Source organism: Homalodisca vitripennis, chromosome 4 (assembly GCF_021130785.1).
Source record: "Homalodisca vitripennis isolate AUS2020 chromosome 4, UT_GWSS_2.1, whole genome shotgun sequence".
NCBI classification, from domain to species: domain Eukaryota; kingdom Metazoa; phylum Arthropoda; class Insecta; order Hemiptera; family Cicadellidae; genus Homalodisca; species Homalodisca vitripennis.
This window is the reverse complement of record NC_060210.1, coordinates 176,393,165-176,410,312: the sequence shown is the minus strand read 5'-3', so window position 1 is coordinate 176,410,312 and position 17,148 is coordinate 176,393,165. Positions and strand designations below refer to the sequence as shown.

The window sequence follows — 17,148 nt, the reverse complement described above, 5'->3', positions numbered from 1 at the left end:
ATGAACAATAAATTATTTGACTTTGACTCTTACACTCCTTCTTCGTAGATTAACTTTCTTCGCACCAGCAGTCTAAAGCAGTTTGTATACAAATGTATTCTAGCACTACTTTGTTTGTACCAGCAGTCTACAGCATTTTGTATACACCAGTAGGCCATCACTAATTTGTTTATACCAGCAGTCTAGAGCACTTTGTATACATCAGTAGCCTAGCGCTACTTTATTTATACCAGCAATCTAGACCACTTTGTATACACCAGCAGTCTAGAGCACTTTGTATATACCAGTAGTCTATTGCTACTTTGTTTATACCAGCAGTCTAAAGCACTTTGTATACACCAGTAGTCTAGCGCTACTTTGTTTATACCGGAAATCTAAAGCATCAGCTTTTGTATACACCAGTAGTCTGCTACTTTGTATATACCAGTAGTCTATCGCTACATACAAGTCAGTTTTGTATACACCAGTAGTCTATTGCTACTTTGTATACACCAGCAGTCTAGAGCACTTTGTAAACACCAGTAGACTAGCGCTACTTTGTTTATACCAGCAGTCTAGAGCACTTTGTATATACCAGTAGTCTATCGCTACTTTGTTTATACCGGAAGTCAAGCATTTTGTATACACCAGTAGTCTATTGCTACTTTGTATACACCAGCAGTCTAGAGCACTTTGTAAACACCAGTAGACTAGCGCTACTTTGTTTATACCAGCAGTCTAGAGCACTTTGTATATACCAGTAGTCTAGCGCTACTTTGTTTATACCAGCAGTCTAAAGCACTTTGTATACACCAGCAGTCTAAAGCATTTTGTATACACCAGTAGTCTATTACTACTTTGTTTATACCAGCAGTCTAAAGCACTTTGTATACACCAGTAGTCTAGCGCTACTTTGTTTATACCAGCAGTTTAGCTCTGTTTTATATAGACAAGAAAACTTTGTTGACATACTATTTTTATATTAGGTTCCCAACTGAAACTTGATGGCTAATTAGAGTATAATTCATTTTAAGTCTCCAAGTGTATCAAAATCAAACACTATACTTAATGCAATTTGGATGTAGTCTCAGTTACACTACAGTGCTAATATTTCAGTGCCGACATTGTTATATATCAAATGTTGCTTGGTTCAAATCACCCAAAGTCAAATTCCACTAAATGCAAAACAATAATGTTTTCAAGTGTCCATTTAAAAAATTCAATTTTAGGAGAGAAGGTGTTTACTATTAGGAAACCAGTTGATAGGAGAATGTGATGTCAATCAACCCAAGAACAAATGTGTGCTTAACAAGTACCTATATGACATTTGCTAGATTTATAGCTGCAACCACATATTTAAAACGCTTCGCCAATGAATTATGTTTCATTCAAATAGTCTTCTAACGACCGCCGCAATAAAAAAGACGTTGACAAATGGGCAAAAGATTGAAATTTTATTAGCGGCTAGATCTGGTTAAAGACTTAAATGGGTTCCGAAGCAAAAAGCGTGACCCTTTTAGGAAGGGTGGGTCTAGAAAGGCGGCCTCGGCTCCCACGCAAGGACCGGCAGGCGCGGCTCGGCGTGGCGGCACAGTGGCGGAGGGAAGCGGGCCAGGACGGTACTAGAGGAACTACACTATCGGGTTACAGGTGGCGATTTGCATAATAAACAACGCATCTTGTTTGCGGTTCAGGACAAGCGTTGCAAAACAACTTTTAACGTAACAGCTTCACTTTTTCTTAAGAGTGGGTTTTGTTTTAGCGAGATTCTAACTGTTGCTCAAGAACAACTTGTATTTCTTATGTTCACAAGGAGTTTCAATACATCTTAGTTTGGAAATAATCAGGTAATTCCAGACTTTCTTCCTTCTCAAACTGTCTGTGCTTTGTATCAATCTTTTAATATCGTCTTTATTCCCATACGTTGCTTAGTTCAAATTTAAGTTCTCATTTAAAAATAAATCAAACAAGTTTTTAAGTTTAGCATTCTTCTTATGGGACGAAATTCAAGATAGTCGCAAGTAAAGTCGGCTTTCAGGAAATAAAGAGAGAAAAGCGATTGATACATTTTTATTTAATTCTATTTAGGCTCATACATTGCGCTATCGCTCGTCAACCACGCTATTTAGTGAATAGCTGTAATTTATAGAAGAAATAAAAGCAGGATTGCTTAGGTTAGAAAATAAAATAACAGTTTCAGAATGGTATGGTGACTGGTTATTATTTTCCTAGACTGTACAGGAACTAGTTTACATTTGTACAAAATTTGTTACACGAGTATATACATTATGGTACAACGAACCTAGGCCTACAGCGTACACTTACAATAATAATATATAAATTACATGTAAAAATAGTTATGTAAGAAGCGTCAAGTATCCTTCGACAAAAGCTATCAGTCGTATATAATATTACAAAAACTATCCTTGCAAAATCACAATATTTCATTTTGAGAGATAAGTGTGCTCCATCTAGCCACCTACTAGCAACAGGCACACTAGCAACACGTCTGTATCACAATAATACTTGCATAGCCTTGTTATTGTTACACGAACCTTGTAACAACACTAACATAATCGATTAACACAGAAAGTAGTTCTAATCGTATAACTGTTTGCATTTACAACGGTTTAGTGCTAATTAATTACTGAATTTTATCAACGCAAATAATAAACTGTTTTATTTAATGTTATGCTGCCTGATAACTATTAAAAATATTAAAATCAAATGTTACTACTTAGAATAATTAATAGTCTTTATAAATCTCTTAAAATAAAAACAAACAATTCTCACATTATACTTTTATAATATAATTACAGTACGTTTATACTTCATTTTCAACCATAAATGCAAACCAATATTTGAAAATGTTCCATGTAGGAACGCAACTTTACGAAAGTAATATTTATGTATCAATGCACAAAATAAACCATATAATCTAAGTTTTAGTATTGACATTCTCACATTAACAATGAAATTCAAGCACCAAAATTATTGTTTCAAACAACATAGTAAATATTACTTATAAATAAATAACTATAAAAATGAAACAATTCAATGTGAACAACAAGATGTTGACGTAACGATCATCTGTAGGTATATAGTATTGTAACTTTACGAATTAGCACACATGAACGTACAAATGCATGATTAACCCACACATACATAAAATTGAGGAACATTACACAAAAATTGAAAGAAACATACATAGTAAACAATAATAAATATATAAACCACGCATAAATATCAAGATAAATTAGAATATAAGTCCCATTTATATCACTATGACTTTATTACAATAACTACAAATAGATAGGACGAACAAAATATATAATAAATAATTTAATATCCAACGAGGAAGCCTAACATACGAATCGTTGACTAACACAGAAGAACGACTGGTGCGACCGTGGCCTGGCGAGAAGGCGGCACTAACCCTGGCCATCTGAAACAGGAAACATAAAGGTCAGAATTTGCCCCGCTATTAAAGAATCAAACTCTTATGTGAACTACACATACTTTAAATATCCATACAATTTTTACATTCAGAAAAAGTATTAAACTTCTTTGAAGTGCTACAGTTAAATTAATATAAATAAACTCACAATCAACGTAACACTGCTTACTGTAAGACCTTCATAATATTAATCGCTTGCGTCAGTAAGCAGTGACCAACCTAACGCTGCTTAATGTAAGAGCTTCATAACATTACTCGCTTGATTCAGAAACCAGTGATTATCATAACCCTGCTTAATTTAAGACCTTCGTAATATTACTAGTTTCATTCAGAAACCAGTGATCATCATAACCCTGCTTAATTTAAGACCTTCGTAATATTACTAGCTTCATTCAGACACCAGTGATCATCATAACCCTGCTTAATTTAAGACCTTCGTAATATTACTCGCTTCATTAAGAAACCAGTGATCATCCTAACCCTGCTTAATTTAAGACCTTCGTAATATTACTAGCTTCATTAAGAAACCAGTGATCATCCTAATCCTGCTTGATTTAAGACCTTCGTAATATTACTAGCTTCATTAAGAAACCAGTGATCATCCTAATCCTGCTTGATTTAAGACCTTCGTAATATGACTCGCTTCATTAAGAAGCCAGTGATCATCCTAACCCTGCTTAATTTAAGATCTTCGTAATATTACTCGCTTCATTCAGAAACCAGTGATCATCCTAACCCTGGTCAACAATGAACTAGACCTAGTGATCAATGTTAAAAATTCTTGAGAAATTTTAAATTACATAATCAGCTTTGACTCTTTTGTAATATTAGTAGGTGGAGTTAATGCACATCGGCGTCTAACACTGCGATTTATGTTTTAGGATAGCCCATGGTACGAACCGGGATCTATAAATACTACCATAAAAGATTAAATGAACGGACTCTGCGTAAAATATTATCACTTATTTATAGCAAGAGTAATAGTTTTAAAGCGCAAATTCCCCTATAAGTTAATCTAAGTTAATTGCAATGCAGTATTACGCAATAGAAAGGGCGAAACTCATAAAACAAGCCAACAGGCAATCGTACTTCCGTCAAACATTTACGACGTTTTGAAAGCCGTTTCGATCACTTAGGTAATGATTTTTAATCGACGTTTTATCGTCCATTTCATTACTGTCGTTACATTTACGGTGGATCGCATTTCTGCCCTTCGTTCCGCCGTACATTCGGCACGGGGATACTTCGCTAACGAGCTCACCAACGTTTCTTTCACTATCACTTTTTATAGAAATAAAATAACTATTGAGCTCTTTAATTTTTCATGGTAAAAGCTACATTTTTTTCTTGACATGATTTACTTACTATATTATGAATGACAGAACCATATTATGGATAACAAAATCATTTTTATTCTTCACTTCATACCAAGTTGCTCAACTATGGCAACATGTGAGGAAGTAAAATAAGAATCGTGGAATAGGTGTTTAAGCCTGCGATAACTCCAACAAACAATTGTATCCCTTTGCGGTATTTCGGTAGGGAAACCAGTTGGAAGCTTAGCGTCAGTAGTTCATAAATTGGCAACAAAACGACGCTGCGATCTGCTACAGCCTACCGTGCTTGCGACGCAACGCTACAGGACGCGATGTGCTGCAGCCTACCTTGCTTGCGACGCGACGCTACAGGACGCGATCTGCTACAGCCTACCGTGCTTGCGACGCAACGCTACAGGACGCGATCTGCTACAGCCTACCTTGCTTGCGACGCGACGCTACAGGACGCGATGTGCTGCAGCCTACCTTGCTTGCGACGCGACGCTACAGGACGCGATCTGCTACAGCCTACCGTTCTTGCGACGCAACGCTACAGGACGCGATGTGCTGCAGCCTACCTTGCTTGCGACGCGACGCTACAGGACGCGATCTGCTACAGCCTACCTTGCTTGCTTGCGACGCTACAGGACGCGATCTGCTACAGCCTACCTTGCTTGCGACGCGACGCTACAGGACGCGATGTGCTGAAGCCTACCTTGCTTGCGACGCGACGCTACAGGACGCGATCTGCTACAGCCTACCTTGCATGCGACGCGACGCTACAGGACGCGATCTGCTACAGCCTACCTTGCTTGCGACGCGACGCTACAGGACGCGATCTGCTACAGCCTACCTTGCTTGCGACGCGACGCTACAGGACGCGATCTGCTACAGCCTACCGTGCTTGCGACGCAACGCTACAGGACGCGATGTGCTGCAGCCTACCTTGCTTGCGACGCGACGCTACAGGACGCGATCTGCTACAGCCTACCTTGCTTGCTTGCGACGCTACAGGACGCGATCTGCTACAGCCTACCTTGCTTGCGACGCGACGCTACAGGACGCGATGTGCTGCAGCCTACCTTGCTTGCGACGCGACGCTACAGGACGCGATCGGCTACAGGCTACCTTGCTTGCTTGCGACGGTCTGTCAATTAATCGAATTCGCAACGCTTGCAGGGAAATATGCCGGCGTGTAAAATAATTAGGCCGCGACTGGGCTCGTGATAAATTATCGTATCAATTTCGTTCTGGGGCCGATTAACCTGACAGCCTGGCGGTGTGCGGCCAAAAATGTTCCTTTAATGGATTTCTGAAAATGGCCACCGATGGACCTCTGCCCCCCCCCCCCCACCACACGGCAAGTCGCGGAGAGACTGTCACGCTCAGATCGGATCGCGCTGGTCTAATGACTCTCTGCTGTGTGACCTACAAAATGAATCATACCAGTGTACCAGTCTAGGACATAAGTAATTCTCAATACTTCCCGTTTCATAATTAGTTGAATTAAAAATCATAACTGTACACAAATCTTGTTAAAGAAATAACATTTTGATTAGAGTTAAATATTAGGATCCTAAGAAATAATATCATGCTTTGAAAAATTTGTCACAGCGCCTCTTGAGTTTTTAGTTTTAGTTATTAAATAACAGTGATGAGTGCCTGTAAGTGTTATTTACACAGTTTTATATTCTCCTAAAAGCTTGAAAACATATTGATACTATTCCCACAAAACTGCCTTATTTTGTTTTAATCACAATTAAGTAAAACACGATAGTTTCTAACACTCTGACATATCAACATTAAGAAATAAAGACTTTTCGTCCATCTAAACAAATGATTCAGGGAAATTGTTTACTAATTGTTCACATTATGAAGAGTACGCGCGAAGCTATTAATGTTAGCTACTATTTAAATCTGCTAAAAGCATTATTATTCAAAGTTCGTTGCTGATTTTATATTGTAATTGCCGAAATTATAAGTAATATATTAAAATTATTTCGTAATTAGGGAAATTAGACAACAATTGCAATGGAGGAGACAAGAGGTCTAAATTACCGGGTTAGGAAGAGGCATGACATGCTTGCACAGGGTATAATAACACGTTATCGAAAACACTTGATATATAATCATTCAAAATCCAGTTTGACCTGTCTTCTGCATTAGAAAATAAAGAACGAGGACCAGTCGGTTATTACCGTGATTGCCAGCAGTTCTATTACAGGAGTCGTCTCCTCTATCAATTAATACACGCAATCAGCGTACGGGTAGCGGCCTATTAATAATACCACTTGCTTACGTTCAAAGGAACCGTTGTCGATTCAACAGTAGCCGCTCCTCCCCGACACGCATCGTCCGCGAGTTGCCGTGGTGTGGTGGCTACCGGACCGTAGTGTTCGCTTGTCCAGGTCCGGCTTCTGTTACAATCGTGTAGTCCGCGAGTTGCCGTGGTGTGGTGGCTACCGGACCGTAGTGTTCGCTTGTCCAGGTCCGGCTTCTGTTACAATCGTGTAGTCCGCGAGTTGCCGTGGTGTGGTGGCTACCGGACCGTAGTGTTCGCTTGTCCAGGTCCGGCTTCTGTTACAATCGTGTAGTCCGCGAGTTGCCGTGGTGTGGTGGCTACCGGACCGTAGTGTTCGCTTGTCCAGGTCCGGCTTCTGCTACAATCGTGTAGTCCGCGAGTTGCCGTGGTGTGGTGGCTATCGTAGTGTCATTTTTCGAGACCCTAGATTTGCAATTCTTGTTTAGAATTAATAATCAATCTTTCCAAGCATATTTGAACAGATGTTTCTTCCATGCAGGTCAATACAATAAAAATACGACATAATAATGTTAATAAATGTGTATAATATATTTTGTAATAAGCCCGTTATTGAAACTAACTACATTAATAATTACGTTACATTCGTAATAATATGACAATGTGACTCGACTACGATCCAAACACTTCGGAACACAGATTTCCCGACCAGATGGCGCGCGACGTCTCAACCGTTACCCAAAAGTGTTAGTGTTCAGAAATTCGTCTGACTTTAAATATCTTAACAATAACTTTCCGTCCCAGTTTCATTAATGGATTTCATACGTCTTTTTGAGTTACGTAGTAAATTAATTTAAAATAAAAAAACACAGATTCATTATCTCCAACCACGCTCAATCGCTAGTTTGTGGTTATTTTAGTACGTATTGGAGTTGTTGGATAGATTTTCTATACATAGAAGTCTACTAATAGATTGATTAGTTTTGAATATTTAGATATTATTATACTATATTATGTTATATTATAAACAAACAATTCTATGCACAAACAAATTCAACCACGGATGTGTTACCGCAGTATCATTCTGCATGAGTGACATTGTTATAAACCCGAGTAGAATAATTAACCGAAACTGATAAAATACTTGCCCATCCTCGTGGTTAAATTTCACTGCACTAAAGGGTGAATAATGTAGGTATTCAGAATTAACCAAATAATAAAAGACAATGTGGATGGTAGCGACGAATGGTAAAAAAAACAATAGTTGGTAGAGAGCTCGGATTATCATACAATGCCCGTGCATTTCCATTCTAACCTTGTACAGACAAATAAATATTTTACACTTCTCTTTAGAAAAGATAATTCACACGAGCACTGCGTGACAACTGCGTGTAAGGCGTGGCGGGAGGCGGTGCAGGGTGAACGCGGCAATGCGCGGCGCTGAATAGACGTACTCATACACGCGGCCTCACAGCTCGCTGCCGCATACATTTATTCATAAGCTGCACCACTTCTTTGAAGAATGCCAACTCATTTGTATCGTGGTTTCATACATTTTTCACAAAATTCAGACTTTAATTAACACTTGTCTAATTTCATTGAGTTCATCTTGACAACAGACAGCCGTAACGACTGATGGGGCATACAATGTCCGAGTATGGTTATTTCAGTGCCACTACTCGCGAACTACTGCGAAGCAGAATCAGAGTTATAAAAGTACAAGTGTCTTTACATTAAACATTTCTTCCTGAAGTATGATTTCGCATAAAACTAGGAAAATGCTTTTAGGCACACTTCCGAGTCCCGAGAACTTTCAACACGCTACATGCGCAAGCACAAAGTACAATTTAAACTAAAATCCACGCTTTCAGCACAAACGCGTTATTTAAAGTCTTCCGAGATAAAAGGGGAGAAAACAAGATGTAACTTGATTTTAAAACTCATATATTTTCTTAAACTAAGTAAGGAAGGCGTAATAAATAAGAGGGTGGAGAAGAAGTGGGCATTAAACAGTCGTCATTACAAGTTAGGCGGCTTCTTGCATTGTCAAGACTTACGACTTCGTTTGGTACGTAACGAATAAATCACGGGGAATTCAACGCAACAGCTTTGATTCAGAATTCACAGCCCAGCGCGCACGTATACAGCGGTAATCAAATTGGCCCATATTTCAATCTCAAAGCTCGGCTCATATTATAATGTGGGGCTCTTTGTATAGATGCAGCCCATCCTATGATTGAAATTCTCTCTTTCCGCTCTTTGTCAAATGCTCTGGCTTTTTCACAGAGTATGCAGACGACTTTACTTCCGCCTCTCTTTATTCTGTTAGACTCACATCTCCTGTAAACCCTTGCCCGTCTCATTCCCACTCCGACTGAACCCTTCTTGCCGAGATAAAAGAGATCTTATCCTATAGAAAGGCCGCCCCAAGAGAAGAATGGACGTGAATGCGGCCGATCCTTTATGAAAGCATGGCTTAGAAACCCATCTGGAATAATTCTTGTTGAAAGACCGAATGATTTACCTTTCAAAATATTGTTCTGCAAGTCCAACAGAGTTTGGCTTTCACTGCATTTGATCACTACGCGCCGCCTTAAAAATATTTAGAATATTCCTTGGGAATGCGATTGAATGGTTGGTACTTGAGAATGTCAAAAGATTTTTACATCCGTATTTAAAACGTTTGTCGTGGACGTATATAATGTTAGACATTTTACACTGCTTCGGTTTTCTTTACACGCAAACATTTACTGTTAACAATCCAACACGAAGGTCTCTTTGAACTTAACAGAATTTACAGTTTTGTGCAATCCGCAGATGTGGATTTTTATCAAAGCATTTATCTGTGAAAGAATACAATAATTTGAAAAACTCAAGAAATCCAATCCAGAAAATAATACTAAGGCAGTAAGTTCTCATTGCCCACAAATTGAGGGTTGCTCATGATACCAACGTGTAATTCAATCGAAAAGTTGCACAGCTCTCGGCTATTGGAGGATTACGCTGAGGTGCGCGGTCTAGGCCTACTGGCAGTCTTACCGGTCTGTAATCCGGCCTATTATAATCACGGTTTCAGTGGACAGCGGGTTATTATACCCAGACCAGTCCGGTGATTGACACGGCGGGCCCGGGGACATATCGGGGGCGGGGCTGGAGGCCTGGGCCTGGGCGCCGAGCTCGCGAGCCGGTCCAAGGACTTCCCTTCACGTTATGAATATTGATTCTCTCCGAGGACCTTGATCTAGGGATTACTTCGAGACGAGAACTTCACCTGTCTCGGCGGCTCCTACAATCGTCCTTAGCATTTAGATTTCACACCAGTTATTCAACTCGTATACAGCGCTTAGTCTTAACACATCGGTTTACGTTAGAGTTAGATTTTTATAAAACCATTATAGACTATGATTAGGTACTGCAATTGTAATACTTGGGATTTTCATTTATACAAAAAAGACTAACGAATATTCATATTTATTAAAAATTGTTAATTGTTACTCGCATTTCCTTATATTAACATGTAGCTAGACTATATAGTTAAGGCGAGATAAGACTAATAACGTTCATAAAAAACCAGCTAAATTCCATATACGAATCAATTCTAGCCTAACCTTTTGACCTATTGTTTGGCTAGAACAGGCCGACGAACTGAACGGAATGCATTCTGCTAGTTCCCAGAAATACAAAACCTAATATACGACAATCTGATGTCGATCAATTTCAGTTTGAATTCTAACCGTCCAAGAAAGCTCAGATTCTGTTAACCGATAAGTCCTGCTATAAACGTTCGTGAATCAAGAAACACAAGATTAATCACTTCGGTTCCAAAGATCTTATCCGCGTTGGCTTTTCAGTGCAACGTTCGGCCTAGATAAAAGACATTCCTTTATAAATCTCTATCCAAGCAATGTACATAAATATTGGAATTTAATATGGTATATAGTAACATTTATTAGGGATTGTAAGGGTAAAAATTTGATTCCAGTAGACTGTATTTTATTGAGAAAGATAAGAAAGAGAATGAGCTGCCTCTAATAAGTTATGATGGTGACCGTGACTTTCCCGTAGTACCGCTTGCACAACTTGGAAAGATCACGACAACCCAACCTGCCACTGTCCCGTGTACTCAAGGCAAACACCTTTCTCCTGTATGTGGGCCGGTCGGCAGCTCTCGGGGCTGTAGTTTCTCATTAGCTTTATATTTCAAGTCTCATACTTTGGCCCGATACGTCTCGTCAATGAAACTGACTACAGCTCATCACAGGGCCAGGAACCCGTCTGTCACGAATCACAGGGAATACCGGTATCACTTCTATGTCGACTCTTTACAGGTACATATACATGATCATATAAACCACTGGATCTAGTTCAGAGAATGGTATGGAGACGTAAAGCGTGTTCGGCCGCCGTCGATAGTTAGTAGGCCTGTGGTTAGAACGCGGCCGGCCTGAATGCAATGCACTAATGAAATTAATTGCTTCTTCCAGATAATTGACCTCGATTGTAAACAGGACGATTCAAAAAGTTGCGCTGAATTACGCTGAATTTCCATTCTCCGACTTTGACTTCATTGGTTATGAAAAGGCTACAGCTCGCTAAACTTATTTAATTAGTGTCTGTCTATTCAGATCCTCTCTTGCAAACGATATTAACAGTTTAATGAATTCTGATCAGTTATTTGTTGCAAACTTTCTACTGTGGCTCCTGTTTTGTAGGCATTTTTTACATTTAACATGCATAAACATTACACAGACAGAGGTACAGGGTTCACAAATGTGAACGAATTATTTCTGTTTTAGGAAGCGTTTTACAATCGAACGGAGCAAACAATTTGCTGGTTATAATCAAGCTGAGCCATTAGATAATTGTGGTTAATGTTTCAATTAGCAATCACATTAAGTTCCTTTACAGCATACAAAACTTCAGTGTATATTATTTAATAATACTACTGCAATAAATAATGGACAATATTAACAACACCAAAATAAAAGCCAACTTGCATTTTACGGCAACCCTCTGTGTAGGAAAAATCGTTTGAGTGCGAGGCATACCGTAATTAATTAAGAATGGGTTCCAGAAGAGGACTCGATGGGCTACGGGCGGCCCGGCCCGCACCGGTCTCGCCCAGTTATTTACATACATCTTTGAGAGCTCGTTTGAATATCCGAATGTGGACGTCATCGACGTTATTTTGAGAGCCCTTTACCCATCTTGCATAATGCATCAGTCTTTCAAACATATCATCATCAATAATTTAATAGCGCCCATAAAATGAAGAGGCAGTACACCTACCGAGACAGCGCGGCGTGAGACTGACTGTACAGTACAGTGTGGTACCCGTTACAACTGTTTTACACCAGTGCGCCACTATTCCATATCCTACATCGATCAACACATCATATTTTTACTTTGAATTGTCTCTGGTATTATGCTTTAGACATTGAAAGTGTCAACAAACAATGTAATTACTGAAGTTAAGACAATCAATTTATATGTTTAAACCTTGCTGGCTAGTTTCCTTATGAAACATCTTTCTTTTGTGATCGCTTTTTACTGATATGATATGCCGGACATGGTGGGAAGAGAACAAATGTGTAGTTTATGAGGGAGTTTTACTTCTAAAGCAAATGAAACTCTTGCGCATGGCCCTGGTGTGTTGCTGCAGTAGAAGTGACGAAGTGGCCGGAGGCACGAACACTAGAGGCACAGTCCACAGTACCACATAAAATCTGTCTCCGGAGAGGGATGTGTCAAAACGTCACTAATATTTCAACAAGAACAATCCGGTCCTAACTAGGGGTAGTAACGTAGCAGTGGAGGCAGCAGGTCGACAATAGGAAGGGTTACAGAGGCAGGCAGACTGGTGCAGTCCCGCAGGCCCGGGGGGCGGATCGCAGATATGTCACTGTCACCCCCCTCTGTGGCGGCGAGAGGGTGAGGAGCTCCCTCCCATCCATGGTCACATCATTAGACACCCTTTGATTTACATAACGAGGGGAGCGTAAAAACCGCACTTTCATAAATTCATAGCTTTTGGAATGTTGACAAATGCGGTAAAATTAATTGGACTAATCCGGCTATAGAACAATACAAATTGGTTTAGTTATGAGTGGGCGGCTTATAACGGGGTAATCTGGCGCGTATGCAGTCTGGCAGTGTATATGTATGTGTACTGTACGTGTATGTGGCCATTGCATGCACGGACACTGTACGTGGGTTATCACCCTATTGTTGTACACACCACCGCGCCGAGTGTAAATTATACAGAGGGGCGTTTGATGTGACAAGATTTATCGATTACACAGGTGTGTTACCACCACTCCCCCTTCCCGCAATACCCTAACTTGCTTAACACTTTACTAGTTGGGCTAGGGAGCTGAACTTTACATCTTATCTCTTCAGCAGTTCACAGTTCATTCTGAAATAACCTTCTGTGACAATACACGATGACAGTGCAGTCGCTTATGTGTTTGTCGTATGAAACAATGTTATGTTTTTAATAACCTACGTGAATAAAATAGTTACTGAAATAAAAATTAACAAAAACATAAAACTTATCTGCCAATAATTTAACTGAAGCACCCGGCCGAAATAAAACTTAAATCCGCAGCCGTACTCAGAGAGGAGAGGAGGACAAGGAAGAGGACAAACGGCTTTAGGACCTAACAAGCTAGGAGGAAGAAATAACATGTCCGGCTCTAAGCCTTGGGTGAGAAGAAGCTTTGTCCAAATTCCCAGAACAATCGTCCTAGGAATCGATAGAATCTCTTTATCCCCTGGACTCATAAACATTCTTGCAGCAAGAGTTGGCTCCAAGAAGCTTGTGAACTTAGTGTTTTTCAGTTAAACGAGTCCACTCCTTGTTATAAATACAATCAAATTGTCAAGCATTTATGTTTATAAATATCTTTGTATTTAATATACAGTTACAACTGTTGTTTATGCTCTTGATATTCACCGAACTTAGAGCTTTAGTTTATCACATTGTTAACTTTGACATGATAAATCAAGGATGTTTCTTTAATGAGACGTTTTATTTTACACATATACTAACTGTAAAATAACTGATATGTTAATGATCTTAGATTCTTTTCGTAATTATTACAGACTCTTTATATTCCAACCTACTTAATATAACAAATAAGCTGAGAAAGTTTAGTCTCGGTAAGGTATATATCACGGGTAAGTGGAGTAAGTATAACGGCACGTTTAAAAGCTACTACCTAGTGCCTGACTAACGTGCACGACACGGCAAGCCGACAAGCGATGGAAACATGTGAACAGCGCTCAATGTTATTACTTCCTTAGAATAATGACCTGTAATTTTACTACACAAAACGCGCCTGAGACAATAACGGAAGAGAGGAACTCGCGTGGTCACCTGGTCAATACATATGACAAGACGTATTGTTTTATTTTGACTTCTGATATTTTACATGAAGCTTTGTGACTGATTTCGCCCATCCTATACGTTAATATGTGCCTATTTTTATATATTTTACAGTTTATTTTGTCCATTGCTTTTACTTAGGTCATATGTGAAATACAATTTAAAAGGTAAAAATGTATTGGATACAAAAGTATTTTGGAGCAATTATTTTAAACAATAATGTACAGTCTGATAGTAATATTACTTAAACCCTACAGAATGCACAAGTTCAATACAAATTACTGTTTGGTTTTCATCACACGTTGAATAGTAAAAAGTATATATTAAACAATTGTTTTCATTGGAAATGTCTATATAATTTTGTTTAAACTGTGATTATTAATTTCGTGGTAGAATAATCACCATTGGTGGAACAGGAAACTGAAACTAACAAGCTTTTCACATTGATCATGCCAGTGCCAGTATTTAACAAGGAGCTCAAGACTGTATAAAAACTTAAGAACCTCTTTTATATGCTCTTCCTAGTATAAAAGTCAGAGAGTAGTTAGTTTTTAGCGTTGAAATCTAATAATATAAACTGTCAGAAAAATGTTATTTTTATTTTATATATTCAGACTAAGGCACGATAGGCTAACAATATTACGTAAATAATATTTTTAGAAATATTCAAAGGCATCCCGGTGTAACAATTTTTTTCTCTCAATACAATTCACATGCAAAAAATACAACTACTGTTAAAACAAAGCACTATCGTTAATTTTAATTAGGAGCTTTGAAATTTATATACGTTGAAAGGCGTAAATTTAAAATTCTTGTGTGATTTATTAATGGAACAAAAAGCTATGACAAAATTTGTTTACAATGAGTTCGCAAATATGGGTTCCGGCTGAACCGGGTCAGCGACGTTATGTTTGGATACTACAAATGAAATGATGGATAAATATTAGTTTATCCGTCAATATGGCAGTGCGGTAACATACTGTGGGATGATTTTAAAACAATCACAGCTGTTATAACTTACGAATAGAATTAAAACCGTTCCATATACATTAGGTGGGCAATGAATATACATCGTTCTATACGCTGGCAGCATGAATAAATTTGCCTCCGTTATTTGAATGCGATCTGCAGGGATGGCAGCTAATGGTGTGTTATCAGTTCTAATGGTCCAATAGCAGCACATAGCACGACTCCCCGACTGTGGGAGGTCCGAGGTGGAGGAAATTCTCACTTAAAACTGTGCCAGTGTATATTGTATAAGTATCTTAGTATTACATTTTTTAAGAGGAGTGTGTGTTTAAGTATTATTTAACATGAAACATCTCAACATTCCATACGAAATACATATTCTGAAAAGTGCTTAATTGAAACGGCCATCCGTTTGCGGAAGCCAAGTGTGATGCAGGACGTCCAATTCATACTTTAAATGTAAATTCGTAAAATTGTAGCGCTGAAATATAATGAGTTGTTCGTTGAAATCTCTAAGGAACTTTGTAAATGAACTTTGGCCCTGTGTGGCTTCCATTGTTTGTTCAGGCTAATTAACTTTAATAATAGGCATCGTATTTTTCCCTCAGTTTTAGGGTGTAAAGTAAATATTACTTGGGTTACGGTAGAAAACTTTCAGCACGCTTGATCAAACTTGGGAAAAATCTCAGATCCTGATCATATTACGTTACTAAACAAAGTCTTATTAAAGTTGGAAGTATTGGCCGGGAGAGTAGAAGAGAGGGGGTGGGTGTAATGAAATAGCCGGCACTGAACGGTTTATTAAACTTGCATCGGCCAGTCTTTATCTTGTTCATGTCTGGAATTGTGTCTAATTTAGTACAGCTAATTTGTCAGCTAGCAAAGGAGTCGACATCAAAGAATTCATGGACTAATTAAAAGCGTTCTTTTCAAAGAAAGAGGCTTCACCAAATGGGCCGTCCCACAACGCTACACAGCCCAAGAATGCAAACATTCCAATTAATATAAGGGTCGTTTCTAGGAAAGGGACAAGAGGTAAACAAGCTTTTATCTGAAGACATCACGTCACCTTGGAGTTATCTATGTTCACATCGGGGGTGGAAAAGGACCAGGTAGCCAGGGGTCGGCAGTCCAGGTCTTTGAGGGTCGGAAATAGGCAGGAACAATGGCGAGGGTTCTAAATTTACGTCACCAGTAAAACACGGTACTGGAATGGTGCCGAAATATTTACAACGACGCAATCCTCCTACAATGTGATGTCATAACTCGAACCCAAAACCCAACTTTCTCCAGTCCCGAGGGGCATAAAACATCGTATCTCACTTTAAAACGCTTGTCAAAACACACTAAAACTATTTCCGCCGGAGCTCTAGTTTCTTGTAATGTTGCCAGAACAGACTACAGAAGGTTCCGAACACAAAGCAAGTACCTGGAACTTCACAATCGACACCTCATAGCCTCAGTCTGGCTACTTCCCTTTGTGAGAAGAACGAAAAGTGTCAGAATGTGTAAAGAGTGCCATTCAACAGTTGCGCTGTTTTCACAGGCGTTGTAAATATCTTCGGTACCATCACTGAGCCGTGAGAACACAAATACGATTATCGTATTCAACGATAACAATAAGTAGAATACTAAAATAGATATTTTATTCTACACGCAAATATTCGCGACATAAAAGATTAGTTTGCTTCGTCCTGTAGGGGGCTAGGTCCTCGAGGAAACTGTAAAGGTCTATACAACATTATGCAGATGCGGCACTGTACAGGATAACTGAATCCAA

The 17,148-nt window shown here is 39.1% G+C and overlaps 1 protein-coding gene across 1 annotated transcript in view; it reads right to left on the bottom strand.

The window, feature by feature from the left end:
• Positions 1-2,173: 2,173 nt before the first annotated feature.
• LOC124360705 (toll-like receptor 7) overlaps positions 2,174-17,148 on the bottom strand; it is a 34,226-nt gene continuing 19,251 nt past the window's right edge. Inside the window, exon 2 of the mRNA XM_046814535.1 lies at positions 2,174-3,424. The gene's annotated coding sequence lies outside the window, so the exon portion shown is untranslated. The remainder of the gene's footprint in view (positions 3,425-17,148) is intronic.